At 43.0% G+C, this 14748-nt stretch overlaps 1 long non-coding RNA gene across 2 annotated transcripts; it reads left to right on the forward strand.

Annotated features, from left to right (window-relative positions):
• The first annotated feature begins 901 nt into the window (after positions 1 to 901).
• On the forward strand, positions 902 to 14181 carry LOC135361680 (uncharacterized). Of its 2 annotated transcripts, none has more exons than XR_010405362.1 (4): positions 902 to 961; positions 9730 to 9976; positions 10466 to 10626; positions 13783 to 14181. It is a non-coding gene; the product is annotated as an uncharacterized LOC135361680 (long non-coding RNA). The 2 variants fall into 2 exon arrangements; XR_010405361.1 differs by having other exon boundaries at positions 9730 to 9873.
• Positions 14182 to 14748: the final 567 nt, after the last annotated feature.

Here is a 14748-nt window from a genome sequence, read left to right on the forward strand (position 1 = left end):
ATCCTCCATGCTGTTTTCCTTGGTAGCTGTATCTACCAACAATGTACAAGGATTCCAATTTCTTCACGTTTCTTGCCAACACTTCTCTCTCTCTTCCTCTCTCTTTTTAAAATGATAGCCATCCTGACAGATGTGGGGTGATATCTCACTGTGGTTTTGATTTGTGTTTCCTTCATGATTAGTGACATTAATTGTTTTTTCATATACCTATTGGCTATTTTTATACTTCTTTGGAAAATATATCTATTCAAGTCTGTGGCCTTTTTTTTTTTTTTTTTTTTTTTTAGAGAAAGAGTGTGTGAGAGTGGGGGGGAAGGGCAGAGAGAGAGAGGGAGAGAGAGAATCTTAAGCAGGCTGCACACTCAGCACAGAGCCTGACACAGAGCTCAGTCTCACCGCCCTGAGATCATGACGTGCGGCAAAACCAAGAGTTGGATGCCTAACAGACTGAGCCACCCGGGTGCCCCTCTGTAGCCTATTTTTTAAAATTGGGTTATTTTGTTTGTTTACTATTGAATTGCAGGAGTTCTTTTATATTTTGAAAATTAACCCCTTATCAGGTATATGGTGTTAAAAAAAAAAAACAAAAAACACAGGCCCCAAATGGTGTCACTTAGTTAAGATTCCATTGCAGTAAACCAAGACTTACTACCTAACATAACTACAGTTTCAACCTCCTCTCCTACCCACCCCCACCCCCCCACCCCCAGCCAAGAACATCATAATCTCTAACCAGCCAAACTGGAATTTCCTAGTCAACACTAGAAGGCAATTCCCCAAGAGACCCCTTCCATTCTCCTTAGGAAGGCAACCTTGTCTGAAACAATGCATTCCTTGCTAATAAATTCCTTTTCTCTGACTTCTCTTTTCCTTTAAAAACCTTCCATTGTGTACAGGTCCCGGAGCTTCCCTCTACTTTCTAGATGGGATGCTGCCTGATTCATGAATCTTAATAAAAGTGGTAAGATCTTCAAATTTACTTGGTCCATTTTGTTTTTTTAATCAATGATTTGTAAATATTTCCTCCCATTCCATAGGTTGCCTTTTCATTTTGTTGATGGTTCCCTTCCCTGTGCTGAAGCCTTTTAGTTTGATATAGCCCCAAGGAGCTTTTTCTTTATGTTTTCTTCTAGGAGTTTCACAATTTAAAATCTTGCTTTGAAGTCTTCAGCCATCATGAGTTCATTTTTTGTGAATGGTTTAAGATAGGGGTCCAATTTCCTTCTGCGTGTGAAGATCCAGCTTTTGCAACATCATGTATTGAGGAAACAACCTTTCCCCATTGAGTGCTCTTGGCTCCCTTTTCAAGTATTAGTTGACCGTATATGCATGGGTTTATTTCTGGGCTCTAAGTTATGCTCCACTGATCTATGTGTCTGTTTTTATGTCAGTGCCACACTATTTTGATTACTTTAGCTGTGTAGTATAGTTTGAAATCAAGAATTGTGATACTGCTGGCTTTGTTTGCTTTCCCCAGGTTGATTCGGCCATTCATCATCTTTTTGAAGTTCCATACAAATTTTTGATTTTTTTTTTCTATTTAAAAAATGCTGTTGTGATTTCAATAGGGGTTGCATTAAATCTGTAGATTGCTTTGAATAGCATGGACATTTTAATAATATTCAGTCTTCCAATCCATGAAATGTGATGTCTTTCCATTTATTTGTGTCTTGCTTAATTTCTTTCATCAGTGTTTTGTAGTTTTCGGTATGCAAGTCTTTTATTTTCTCAGTTAAGTTTATTCCTAGGTATTTTATTCTTTTTTTGTGCTATTTAAAATGGAATTGTTTTCCTAATTTCCTTTTCAGAGAGTTCATTGTTAGTATGCAGATCTTTCTTGATTTACAATTATGTCCCAATAAGTCAACATGTAGTCAAGTCGTAAGTCAAAATGCATTTCATACACCTACACTATTGAATATCATAGCTTAACCTAGTCTACCTTATACGTGCTCAGAACACTTCCATTAGCCTACATTGGGCAAAATCATCTCATACAAAGTCTGTTTTATAATAAAGTGTTCAATATCTCATGTAATTTATTTAATACTGTACTGGAAGTGAAAAACAGAATGGTTGCCTGGATATGGGATGGTTGTAAGTGTACTGATCATTTACCCTTGTGGTGGTGTGGCTGACTGGGAGCTGTGGCCGGCTGCTGCCCCCCAGCATCATGAGAGAGGATCATACCATATATCAGTAACTGGCAAAAGATCAAAATTCAAAATTCAAAGTACAGTTTTACTGAATGCATATCACTTTCACATCATCATGAAGTTGAATTTCATAAATTGAAGCACTGTAAGTCGGGGACCATCTGTATAGCAAAACAACTAATTTTTGTATGTTGATTTTGTACCCTGCAACTTTACTGAATTCTTTTCTATTATTTCTAACAGTTTTTCTAGAATGGAGTCTTTAGGGTTTTCTATATATAAAATCATGTTGTCTGCAAACAGGGACAATTTTAATTCTTTTTTTCTGATTTGAATGCCTTTTGATTCTTTTTCTTGTCTAGTTGCTCTGGCTAGGACTTCTAGTACTATGTCAAATAGATGTGGTGAGAGTGGGTATCCTTGCCTTATTCCTGATTTTAGAGGACAAGCTTCCAGTTTTTCACTAATATAAGTGATATTAGTAGACTTTTTATATATGTCCTTCATTTTGTTGAGATAATTCCCTTCTATTTCTAGTTTGTTGAGAGTTTTATCATAAAAATGTACTGAATTTTACCAAGTGGCTTTTTTGCATGTATTAAAATGATCATGTGTTTTTTATCCTTCTTCTCTTAATGTGGTGTATCACATTAATTGATTTTCATATATTGAACCATTCTTACATCCCAGGGATAAATCCTACTTTGTCGTGGTGTATGATCCTTTTATTGTTCTTGAATTAGATTTGCTAGTATTTTGTTGAGGGTTTTTGCATCTGTATTCATCAGAGATATTGTCCTGTAGTTTTCTTGTGGCATCTTTGTCTCTCGCTTTGGTATCTGGGTAATGCTGGCCTCATAAAATGAGTTTGGAAATGTTTCCTTCTCTTCAACTTTTTGGAAGAGTTTGTGAAGGATTGGTGATAAAGAGGATCATAAAAGAGCACTATGAACAATTATAGGCCAACAAATTGCAAAGCTAGAAGAAATGGATAAATTCCTAGAAACACACAACCTAACAAGACTGAATCATAAAGAAGTACAAAGTCAGAACAGACCTGTAACTAGTGTGGGGATCGATGACTGAATTAAATCAATTATTGGTTGAATCAATAGTCAAAAGCTTCTCAACCAAGAAAAGCCCAGGACCAGATGCCTTCACTGGTGAATTCTATCAATTAGTTCTTTATTCTGGAACTTTCAATCCTCCAACTGTGGTAGCACATTGTAATAAGTAGGTGAGGTTTCAAGATAGGTCATTTGTCCTGCTTTAATCTTTTGTTTTGTCATATTTAGGCATAAACAAAAAGAGGAATTTTAATCCTGAGTGTCATCAACTCCATGTTCTTTATGTGAATAATAATTTTTCCTCTTTCCTTTGTCAGTGGGCTCTGGAAGGATTGTGGATTGCAACTCCTTTGGCTGAAGGAATTGTGCTCAGCTCTCTATAACTAATGTGCAGATCAGAAAAGAATGTGTGCATTGGATGATCATGTCCCTGAGAAAGTCAAGCAAACAGAGAAAAACAAATTAGGAATGTCTGTAGCTTTCCAGTTATCATCTTCGCTCGTTTGGAAAGCAGTGTATTTATGGAAAGTAAGCTTTTCTGAGTAAGCTGTTTTCTGTAACATTCCAGAAACAAGAAACTCAAGGTCTGTTTTGCTCAAACTGAAAAGAAATATGTAGGAGGGAGGGGAGAAGGAGAAAAAATAGAGCAAACAATTGAGCAAAATGCTGACGGATGTAACCTGATTTGGTGGAGCTAGTATTCTGCCCAAGGTTTTGTCTGGAAACCTGGACTAGCACTGCTGGAGCCGATACTTCCAGTCCTGGCATGATTCTCCAGTGACTTCATGATCTGAATTGATCAGACGGGCCTTGGATTCTCCTCCAGCTAGAGAGCTGAGTCCTGCTGCGCATGGTTTCTATGGTTCTATCTGTTCCCAGCTCAGGGACTTGTCACTGCCCCGGTGGGCCTCAAGCAGTCTGCTTTGCATCTTCATGCATCTGCCTGGCTGCTTGAGGCTTATGAGTTTGCAATCCCTGGATGCTCTCTTAAAGGCTGTAAACTCAGTAACGTGTTTGGTCTGAGAAGCTTCCAAAGGGACACAAAAGAACAGGGACAGAAAGTTAGCTGCCTCCAGTACATCCCAGAGCGACCTTGGCAGGCAGGGTTTCTAGCTGGCAGGCTTTCTTGCACAAACAGTTTTCATTTTGTCCAGGTGATTAAACCATGCATGTCCACCCACCAGTGACTCCTAGCCTACTCCACCCTCACGGCACCAGAACTTATAGGGTCCTCTGGAGACTCCTTGGTCAAAAGAGTCCTGAACTAGAGCTTTTCTTGTGAACTAGAACCAACACCTCCTGTCCCACCTGTCACAGCAACACATACACTCTGAATATCAATCTACACACATTGATTTCCCTCCTATCAGTCATGGAGACCTTCCATGACACCCATCCTTCTAGTCAGGGATGGTTTCAGACTCTTACAGAGATACAAAGGCCACCGTGGGGACCATATTGTCTAGGAATTTGGTAGAAAAGGAGTTTATGGGAAAGTAGTTGTTCAGAGGTTTGACTTGTCTCTGTGACCAGGGCATTGCTTTCAAGCATGAGCTGGCTCTGCAGCTTGAGAGGGGGTATAGAGCGATTTCTCACCACTGCCTGGGTATTGGCGGATATCCCTGCCTCGGCTCTGTTACTCCCATCCCAGAACTATAGAGAACAAACTGATGGTCACCAGAGAGGAGGTAGTGGGGATGGGTGAAAGAGGGGATGGGGATTAAGGAGGGCATTTGTAATGAGCCCTGAGTAATATATAGAATTGTTGAACCACTGTATTGTACACCTGAAACTAATATAACACTGTATGTGAACTATATTGGAATTAAAATAAAAAACCTAATTTAAAATTCTCATATACTGAAAATTTCTCTCCCTGAGAAAAATTCTGGTACTAGCTCTTAAGATAAAATCTTTTTCTGCTTCTGAAAGTGATATTTTTCTGATTCTACTTTCAGAAATTAAAAATACCAATGGTCTCCCCATCCAGAATTAACCATTATTAGCAGTGTGTTTTATGTCTTTCAAATATTTTTTTGTAACATGTTATGATTAGATATATGAAGTATACTGGAACCATACTATATAGTACAGTTGATTGCTGAGCGACACAGGACATTGACTGACATTGGCTGACATTGACTGACACCCCAATGTCAGCACATTAGGGGTGCTGACACCCCAGTGCAGTAAAAAATCCACATATAACTTTTGACTCCTAGGGGCACCTAGGTGGCTCAGTCGGTTGAGCACCTGCCTTGGACTCAGGTCATGATCCCGGGGTCCTGGGATCCAGCCCTGTTGCGCTCCCTGCTCAGAGGGAGTCAGCTTCTCCCTCTGCTGCTCCCCCTGCATGTGCTCTCTCTTTCTCTCTCTGTCAAACAAATAAATAAGTAAAATCTTTTAAAAAAATAACTTTTGACTCCTAAAACTTACCTACTAACAGCCTACTGGTGACCAGAAGCCTTACTGATAACATAGTCAATTAGCACATATTTTGTATATGTATTGTACATTGTATTCTTACAATAAAGTAGGCTAGAGAAAAGGAAAATTTTAAAGAAAATCATAAGGAAGAGAAAATACATTTGCAGTACTGTACTGTATTTATCGGAAAAAATCTGTGTATACCTGGAGCTTTCACAGTTCAAATCAACACTTGTGCAGTATTGCTCAAAGGCAACTGTATTCTGTTTTAGATTCTGTCCTTTCCACTTAACATTTGGTGAACATTTTCTTCTTAGAAAACAAGACTTTAATTATGAAAGCAATGAGGGCAAATCATTTTAAAAAATCCAATAAAATAGAACGCTAGTAAAGAAAAAGTCAAGGTATACACACAGTAGCCCTCCCCAGGGATAGACGTGTTTACCTGTTTGTTGTTCTTCTAAAACAATGAGAAAGCACATGTTTATTCCTCTGTTTGGTGATTTATCAGATTTAGCCTATATCTGTTCACTCTCCATAGTGTGGGTGAGGAATCTGGCTCTCTAATGTTTCCCCCATCTTTCCCGCCCTTCTCCATTCAAAAAATACTTAATTTTATTTTTATTTTATTATTATTTTTTAAAGATTTTATTTATTTATTTGACACAGAGAGAGAGATAGTACAAGCAGGCAGAGTGGCAGGAGGAGGGAGAGGGAGAAGCAGGCTCCCAATGCGGGGCTCGATCCCAGGACCCCGGGATCATGACCTGAGCTGAAGGCAGCCACTTAACCGACTGAGCCACCCAGGCGCCCCCCAAAATACTTATTTTTAAATAAGTATCCATTCTACTTTTATAATTTCAGCAATGTACCTAAGCTTCAAGTTCTTATTCCATTGCACTTCCTCATTTCCTCCTGGTTTCCATGAGGTAAGTGGAGGAAAATAAAAACCACACGCCAACTTCCACCTCTGCTTGCCCTTCACTGCTCGAATTTCAGTGATTCCATTACTCTATTTTTGGGGTTCATAACATTGACATTCTCTTTTTAAACGCTATTGAATTGGTACACTTGGGTTTGGCCTGTAGGTTGATATAAAATACTGAACACCCCGCAGTTTTATAATACTCTGTAGATGAAAAATTATTTGTCAAAAGAACAGAGTAGGAAGGTTGAACATGTGTAAGAAGAAAATGGGCAGCCTATCTCGCTACAGCTGTGCCTCTTGAAGGAGAAAGACTGAGGATTTCTGGTCTGAAGGCCTGGTTCCCGAACTCTGGATGACATGCCCAGGGGTGGTGAAGCAGCCTCACAGGGCCCGTGGGCTCTTCCAGCTTCTCCTGGGGGAGACTGCAGGCCTCACATGTGGCCCAAGGAATGCGGACAGCTAGCTCAAGGACATTGGTAGTTTTAGTGCCAGATGGAGTTCTGTTCTTTGTCCAAGTCACTGTAATAAAATAAAATTAAAACAAAGGAAGCGAATGATGTTGTATTAGTTTGCAAAGGCTACCGTAATACAAGACCATAGTCTGGGTAGCTTAACCAGCAGAAATCTATCTCTTCACTTTTCTGGAAGCTGAAAGTCTGAGATCCAGAGGTCAGCAAGGTTGACTTCTCCCGAAGCCTCTCCTTGGCTTGCAGATGATTGTCGAAGGGGATCAGGATATGTCACCCCCAAATATGCCACTTTGGACATGGACTATTTTAAGCTGAAGGCCCTTGAGAGTGAGCAGATGCAGGAAGAGTTGTCGGCCCTCCTTTATTCCCCAAAAGCAGGGCATGCATTTCCCTTTTTGAAAGTGTCCCCCACAGTGCCCACAAGGAGGGAAGGGCACTCTTAACGCCAGAGATGGGGAGTCACACCAACATGAGTTTTCATAAACAGATCTTAACATAACCCCTATCTTCCCTTAGCTCTCCTATATATTTCTTAGTCACTTCCCTGCTATTTATCACCCCTTGAAGCCAAAATGCCCCTTCCTTTGTTAAGATGGTATATAAGCTCAAAGTCTAACTACTTTTTTGAGTTTTATTTCTTTTCTATAAACTTTTCTCTGAATGTAAATATTAATAAAAATTTTGTAGCTTTTTTCTTGTTAATATCTGTCTTTTCCTCGTTTAATTTGCAGGCCCTAATCACTCAACCAAAGAGAGTAGAGGAAAAGGTTTTTCTTCTCTGACACTATCTTCTTTCTGTCCTACCATGACCTTTTTTCTGTGTACACACATCCCTGGTGTGTTTTCTTGTTACCATAAGGACACCAGTCCTAGTGAATTGGGACCTTACTCATATGACCTCATTTAGTTTTACCTCTTTAAAGGTCCTGCCTCGAAATATAGACATACCGGGGGGTAGGGTTTTAACATATGAATTTTGGGGACACAGCGCATAACAGATGGTGTCCAATTTGATTCTGATGTTTGAAAAGTTGTTCATTGCCTGACAGACATATATCTAAATAATAAGAAATTGTGTTTATTAAAGAATGAAATAAAAAATTATTTTTTCTTTCAATATATAGGCATTATTTTGTTCAAATGGCTACTGTGTTGTTAGGGCATGAACACTTATGAAGTTTTTTAACCAAACTACTTAATAAACAGACTATTGGGTATTTTTTTGGCCTGAGCCACCATGAAGTGGTTTCTGGGACTCTGAAGGTGCTGTGAATGGAAATATTTGGGTGCAGTCTCACAGGCAATCTCTTCTTGCTTATGTGGGTGGTATAATGTAAGGGATGTCCTGGCACCAAGACTGGGGTCCCCACTTTTGCTTTAGTGAACTTCCTTATTCATGCCCCAGGGCCTTCGCTCCACACAGACTGCCAAACATGAGTCCCATCTCAGAAGAGCAGGCATGATGGAAGCCTAGGTCAAAGAAAGACAAGTCTTAATTTTCATTTAAAAAATGAAAACCAAACCAAACCAAACCAAAATGATTTCCATCCACATTTGAGAAAGGAAAATCTGTGCACAGTGCAATCAGGCAGAACTAGGCTGTCCCCTATCCACACAGCCCCCTTTATTCCCAGGTCTAGAAGAAGTGAAGGAAGGACCAGAAAGGAGAGGGACAAGGAAGTTAGATGCTGGTGTGGAGTCCTTGCTAAGCAACTGCAGGGGACAGACTGCCAGATCTGTGGGTCTGTGGTCAGGGGGCCCTCACACTCAGTCCTGAGAGATATCCCAGGAGTTCAGACAAGACCCCAGAGACCTTTTGTGCAGAGCCCACTAGGACTGGATGAGAGCAGATGTGGGAGGGATTGGGCTGGGCATGGGAGTTCTAACTCAGAGTATTTCAAGCTAAAATGACTGAGGAAAAGACCTGAACTTACCTGGACATGACCTCCTACATCTTTTCCGTTAGATGGAAAGGGAGCTCAAGGTCAAAATTTAAAATCATATCTAAGAAAATAAAGGAAGATACATTTTTACATGTTTGTGTTTACAGATCGAAAATGTCATTCTGCTGTCGGTTCCACCAATTTAGGAACATTGTCTTTCTAAGAAAGACTTGAAGGACTAAAAACTCTCTGGGGTCCAATAGATCAATCTCTAGTAGCTGTTTTGGGTACTCAGACAATCTAAATTTCAAGGGAAATGTGAACTTATTCAATAATGTCCCCCACCAAAATTCATGTCTAGCAGAATATAGCCTTGTTTGGAAACATGTAATTAGTTAAGGATTCTGAGATCCCGGATTTAGGGTCAGCTTCAAATCCAATGACTGGTATCTTTATAAGAGGAAGGAGAAACACAGAAGGGCCCATAGGAGAAGGCAGTGGAGACAAAGATTGGACTTGTGTTTTCCTAAGCCAAGGATGGCCAAGAGCCAGCAGACACTGGAAGAGCCAATGTAAGATTCTTCTCTAGAGCCTTGGAAGGAAGTTGATGGCATCTTGATGTTGGACAGATTTCAAAAACCTGTGAGAATATTCTTCTGTCCTTTTAAGCAAGCTTATTGTTATTTGTTACAGCAGTCTTGGGAAATGAATGAACTCATTAAGTGCTCACTCGTATGTACATCTGTGCTCTGTGGGGCACTGTAGGAATTATGACCCATTTACTCATTTTTTTTTCAGCGAAACTTTCTTGAGTGCCAGGCACTTGTCTGAATGCTCAGGAGAGACAAGAAAATGGCCCAGATCAGTCCCCGTCTCCATGGACTTCGAAGCTTAATTGAGAGACCAAACTGCAAGAAAACAAATCATAGAACTGAAAGACTGGTGTGTATGTTGATGGAGTGACGGAGTGAAGAGGGAAAGCAAGAAAACATGGTACCCGTAAAGCCAAGCAAAAGAGGCATTTCCAGTGGAAGGATGGATCAGGGTGTGTAGTGCTACAGAGACAAAGACAAAAGGCAAGGCATGGAATACAGCAAAGTGGAGGGCATTGTGACCTGGACAAATGGGTCCTGATAGAAATGTATTGATGACAGTCTAGTCAAACTCGCACATGAGGAAGTGAAGAAATGGGCAGAGTCAACCCTCTCAAGGAGTTCTACTATCAAGGGGAGTAGAAAAATAGAGAAGGGGGACTTTTTTGATGAGTTTATTTATTTTTATATTTAAACCCACAATAGATGAGCATGCTGGTGGGAAGAACCAGTAGAAAGGAAAGGCAGGATGATTCCAGAGATGGGGAGAATGCAGGGTGAAGTCCTGGCATAAGACAGAGGGCCTGGGGCTTGGCGCACTACACAAGGGGCTGGCTAGGAATAGAGCAGGGTGTCTCTCTAGCAACCAGGGTCAAGAGGCAGGTGATGGGGAGATGTGGCGTCTCCCTTCTCAATGGCTTCTCTTTTCTCATTGAAATAAGAACCAGGGCAATCAGCTGAGGACACGGAGGAGAAGGGGAGCTGGAGAACAAAGAGAGGAGATATCTCACTCCTGCCCCACCATGCTGGTGTGCTCTGTCGGACCTCCGAGGTGCAAGGTGGAACACCGCAGGAAGAGAGAGAAATGCCAGATGATAGAAAGGTGGGCCAGTTACCCCATCCATCCCATAGAACTTCCATCAGAGTCTGTCATTTTTCTGTTTAAAACCCTCAGAAAAGGGTGCCTGGGCGGCTCAGTTGGTTGGGCCTCTGACTCTTGGTTTCTGCTCAGGTCATGATCTCAGGGTCCTGAGATTGATTCCCGCGTCAGGCTCTGTGCTCAGCAGGGAGTCTGCTTGAGATTCTCAGTCTCCCTCTGCCTCTGTCCCTGCCGCTCATGTTGTCTCTCTCTCAAATAAATAAAAATAAATAAAATCTTTAAAAAAAAATCCTCAAATGGCTCTTGGTTGCCTCCACAGATGGGTCTAGGTTCCCTGGTTTGGGCTAGATGCCCTCTGTGACCAGTGCTCCCGGTGAGCAGACTGTCCCACCACCGCTTAAGTTGCCAAGCAGGCAATTGTAGGAGAAGGAAGAGGCTTTCAGAAACCTCTGGCCATCGACCTCAGGCCTGCACCCCCCTCCCTGGTCAGAAGTGCGCGCACACTATCTAGATGCAGTACGTAGGACGACTCTGCCAAGACCTCGCTCAGGGGGTGGGGGGTGCGGAGGGCAGCAGGGCAGGAATCCTCTCCTCCCTTCTGATTCTTCCTTGTGGACACCAGGGCCCCGTGTTGTCAGCTCTTCTCAGGTGTCGAGAGAATCTGGACATCCAGAGTGTTACGTGAAAACTCATTTCTAAATAGCAGCCTACATTTTTCAAAAATGCTCTGCCAGCAGAAGCAAAGCTGTCTGCAGGCTGGGTTTGGGCCGCGAGCCACAGGTTTACTGCCTCTGGATAGGAGCTGCTGCTGTCCCCACTTTAAGTCTGGAATGTTCTCCTCTTCGTGCCTGGAAGACACTCCAATACCCCATGACTGGTGTGCGGGGGGAGGCGGTGTCAGTGGCCCAGCTCTGCAGGAGGAGGACCTAGGTGTCAATATCAGTTTGTGCTTGTTATGAGCAACTAACCCACCCTTACAGATTCCTCATGTAGACTGGGGTGAACGGAGCGGCCAGTTTTTTTTTTAAAGATTTTATTTATTTGTTTGAGAGAGAGGGAGAGAGCACACAGCAGGGGGAGTGGCAGAGGGAGAAGCAGACTCCCCGCTGAGCAGAACGCCGGATGCAGGACTTGATCCCAGAACCCTGGGATCATGACCTGGGTGGAAGGCAGCTGCCCAACCTACTGAGCCACCCAGGAGCCCCGAGCAGCGTCTTTATAACCTAGCTGAGAGGTGTTCATCTGAATGCAGCCTTAGCTGAGCTGGGGGGGGGGCATGCTGGGCAGTAGTGAGGGGGTGCTCCCTGGCTGGGGTGGGTACATGATGGCACCTACAAGTGCTCGGCCACAGTCTTTATCCTCATCGTCATTCTCACTTGCCTTCCAAGGCTGGGATGGCAGACCATCCACAGGGGAGGGCCTGGCCCATCTGCTGGTAGACATGACCCCTTGCTCCCTCCTTTGGGCCCATTCTGAACACCAGACATAACTTACTGTGGCCTCTCTGATGTGGTGTAGCATGTCTTCGTTTATATAGCGGTGGAGACTCTAGACCAACCAGACCCCAAGGACCAGAATGCTGGGCCCGAGGCTTATTTGATGGTGAATCACTAAGACTCGCCCAAGTGGCCACATGGCATTGGCTGAAGGATTTCACGTGACCCCCAGAGCACGTCTATGATGCGCTTTCTGAACTCCACACAGGACCTAGTATTAGGTGTCCCCTTGCTGGCCCTCTGTCATATGCAGGCAAGTTCTCTTGCCTCAGATCAGACTTGCAAAACTTCCGCAATTGAACTCCCACCCCCTACCCCCTAACATTTTTACAATTCTTTTGGGAGTAGATGGATTCCAGATAACCCAATGTCAGACAACACTCGGTAGGAAAAAATTTTTGTGCTAACTGTTCTATTTTGATATTCGTTCTCTTCCTCTCTCCCCCCAGCAAACATAAATTGCTTCTAAATCTTTGCCAAGAGGACAACCTGCTTAAACAGAAGCAGGGAGACTGATGAGCCGTGGCTGGAGGGGGAGTCTGTGGGATCATCCCAAAGATGCCCTACACCTTGGGTTTTGGGGGTGCCCACGGTCACTGGTAATTGTGTGCAGAAATTGGCCCTGTCCCAGCAGTCCGGCTTTAAGAGCGACAGTGAAGGGGAAGCACAGCTGTGAATAGAAAGGTAGTGCTTGGTCTCCCAGGTCAGTGACCCGCTCACCCGTTGCTCTGCGGTGGGTCCACATCTGCTTATTTGTCCTGTGGGGCAGTGGGGACGCGGGCCTTCCTCTCCTGCTGTGTGTCAGAGAACCGCTGAAAACAGAGATTCTAGGATTCTTGGTGGGACACCCATTTTAATCTGTGTGCAAGAGCAATGTGGCTGCAATCCATGAACGAGTGGCAAATGCTTGTTCGCTTTGTGTACTTTTAAGGTGTATTTAAAACCGGGTCTTTCTCTACTCCGGAGGGTGTGGGCAGCAAGCTTAAGAAGCCAGATTCATGTTTTTCAAAGTTGCACATAGTCTCGTTGTGGTGTAACTACAACAGCAAAAAATGGGAGAGAGCTTAAATTGGACATTTAGTGATATCCAATAATAGGAAATGTCTAAGTAAATTATGATACGTGCTTAAGAGAGGAGCCATGTGGCCAGCAACACAAGAATATGCTTGCCAGTTACATTAAGTGGAAAAAGCTGGAGATGAAAATGGACATAGAGCACAATCCCATGGTTGTTGTATAAAAATACTTGCACATGTGTGCAGAAAAGCGACTGAAAAGTTTTGCAGGAAGATCTTAAAAATGTCATTCTTGGAAGATAAGGTTGCAGGTAATTTAAGTTTTATCTTAATATTCTTTTCTGGTTTCCTTTCTTTAACAATGAGTATTTCTTATTTATATAATAAAAACTTAGTTTAGAGACTGCGTATGCATAACCATTATATACATTTTCATGGAAGCCGACAGGAATAATTAAAGAATTTCAGGAACTTCTCATCATTTGTTCTTTACTGGATGTGAAGATGGGCCCATTTATATATAGAATTCTATTCCATAATAAATACTACTTGAGGCAAGTTCTTAATCTGAATACATGCACCATGTTCATGCAACAGAGAATGTGTAGAAGCTTCCTGTGCTGAATCTTTTCCCTTTCTCCCTCCAGATCCCCGCCTCCCCTGGTCTCCGGCCTGTTCTGTATCCGGGAGGCCGGCCTTTGTGGACTGACTCAATGGGCTCCATAAACCTGGCTGCCAGTTGGGTTTGGCCAATGGGAAACCCTGGCAGGACATCAGAGAGAGTGAAATTGTGGTGTTTATTTCTCTCTCCCTGCCAGGTTGCTGTTGTTCATTCTGTATTTCTTTATGGAAAACCCCAGCTCCTGCCAGGTGGCTTTCTCTGCCCCTAGAAGCTCTCTCTCTGGGTGCTGGCAATCACTTCTTCCCTCACCCCGCCCAAGTCCTGGGGGGGGCAGTCAGCGCTTTCCCTTTGCTGGCCCTGAGGAACTTCACTGTCCCTTCTGGACATTCTTCTAAAAAGAGTCTCTTTATTAAACTCACTGCAAATTACCCTCCTTCAGAGTGCTGTCTTCTTCCTGCCTGGCTCAGTTCCTCGTGTGCCCAGCCCCCCGTCTTCTCTGGAGTCTGGATCAGGCCCATCAGTGTACATGCTCTGCACAGGGGGAAGGCAACCCCACCGAATGTAAAACTCGACGCTACGCAAGGACACATACCTCATAGGAGTCTTGGCATAAGAAGAAATAAGTCACCTTTTTGGGTACAAATTTTTATTCAACCTAAATTCGTGGACATACAGAGCAAGCGAACCACAAGGAACAGAAAGAACAAGATCACAGTTTTTGAGCATCATTTCTTTGGCAACAAAGTAATCACCGAACTAGGTTCCCTTCCATGGTTATGCCCCAAGAGTGGCCCAATGTCAAGCCAAGAAATAATTGTTCTCAGGCCCCCCGTCCTCATCTCTTAATCGGGGATCTTCACCCTAAAGAGGACCCTATTTGATGTCGAAGCTGCTCTGCCATGTCTGGATGAGGCCTGTAGGCACGAGGCCAGGAAGGACCAGGCTTGGCAGACCAGTGGGACTTGCCCGCCCGCTCAGAGGCTCCCCCCAA

This window comes from Mirounga angustirostris, unplaced genomic scaffold (genome assembly GCF_029215605.1).
Source record: "Mirounga angustirostris isolate CCGP_5_RB_7025 unplaced genomic scaffold, mMirAng1.0.hap1 SCAF_10, whole genome shotgun sequence".
Classification (NCBI taxonomy): domain Eukaryota; kingdom Metazoa; phylum Chordata; class Mammalia; order Carnivora; family Phocidae; genus Mirounga; species Mirounga angustirostris.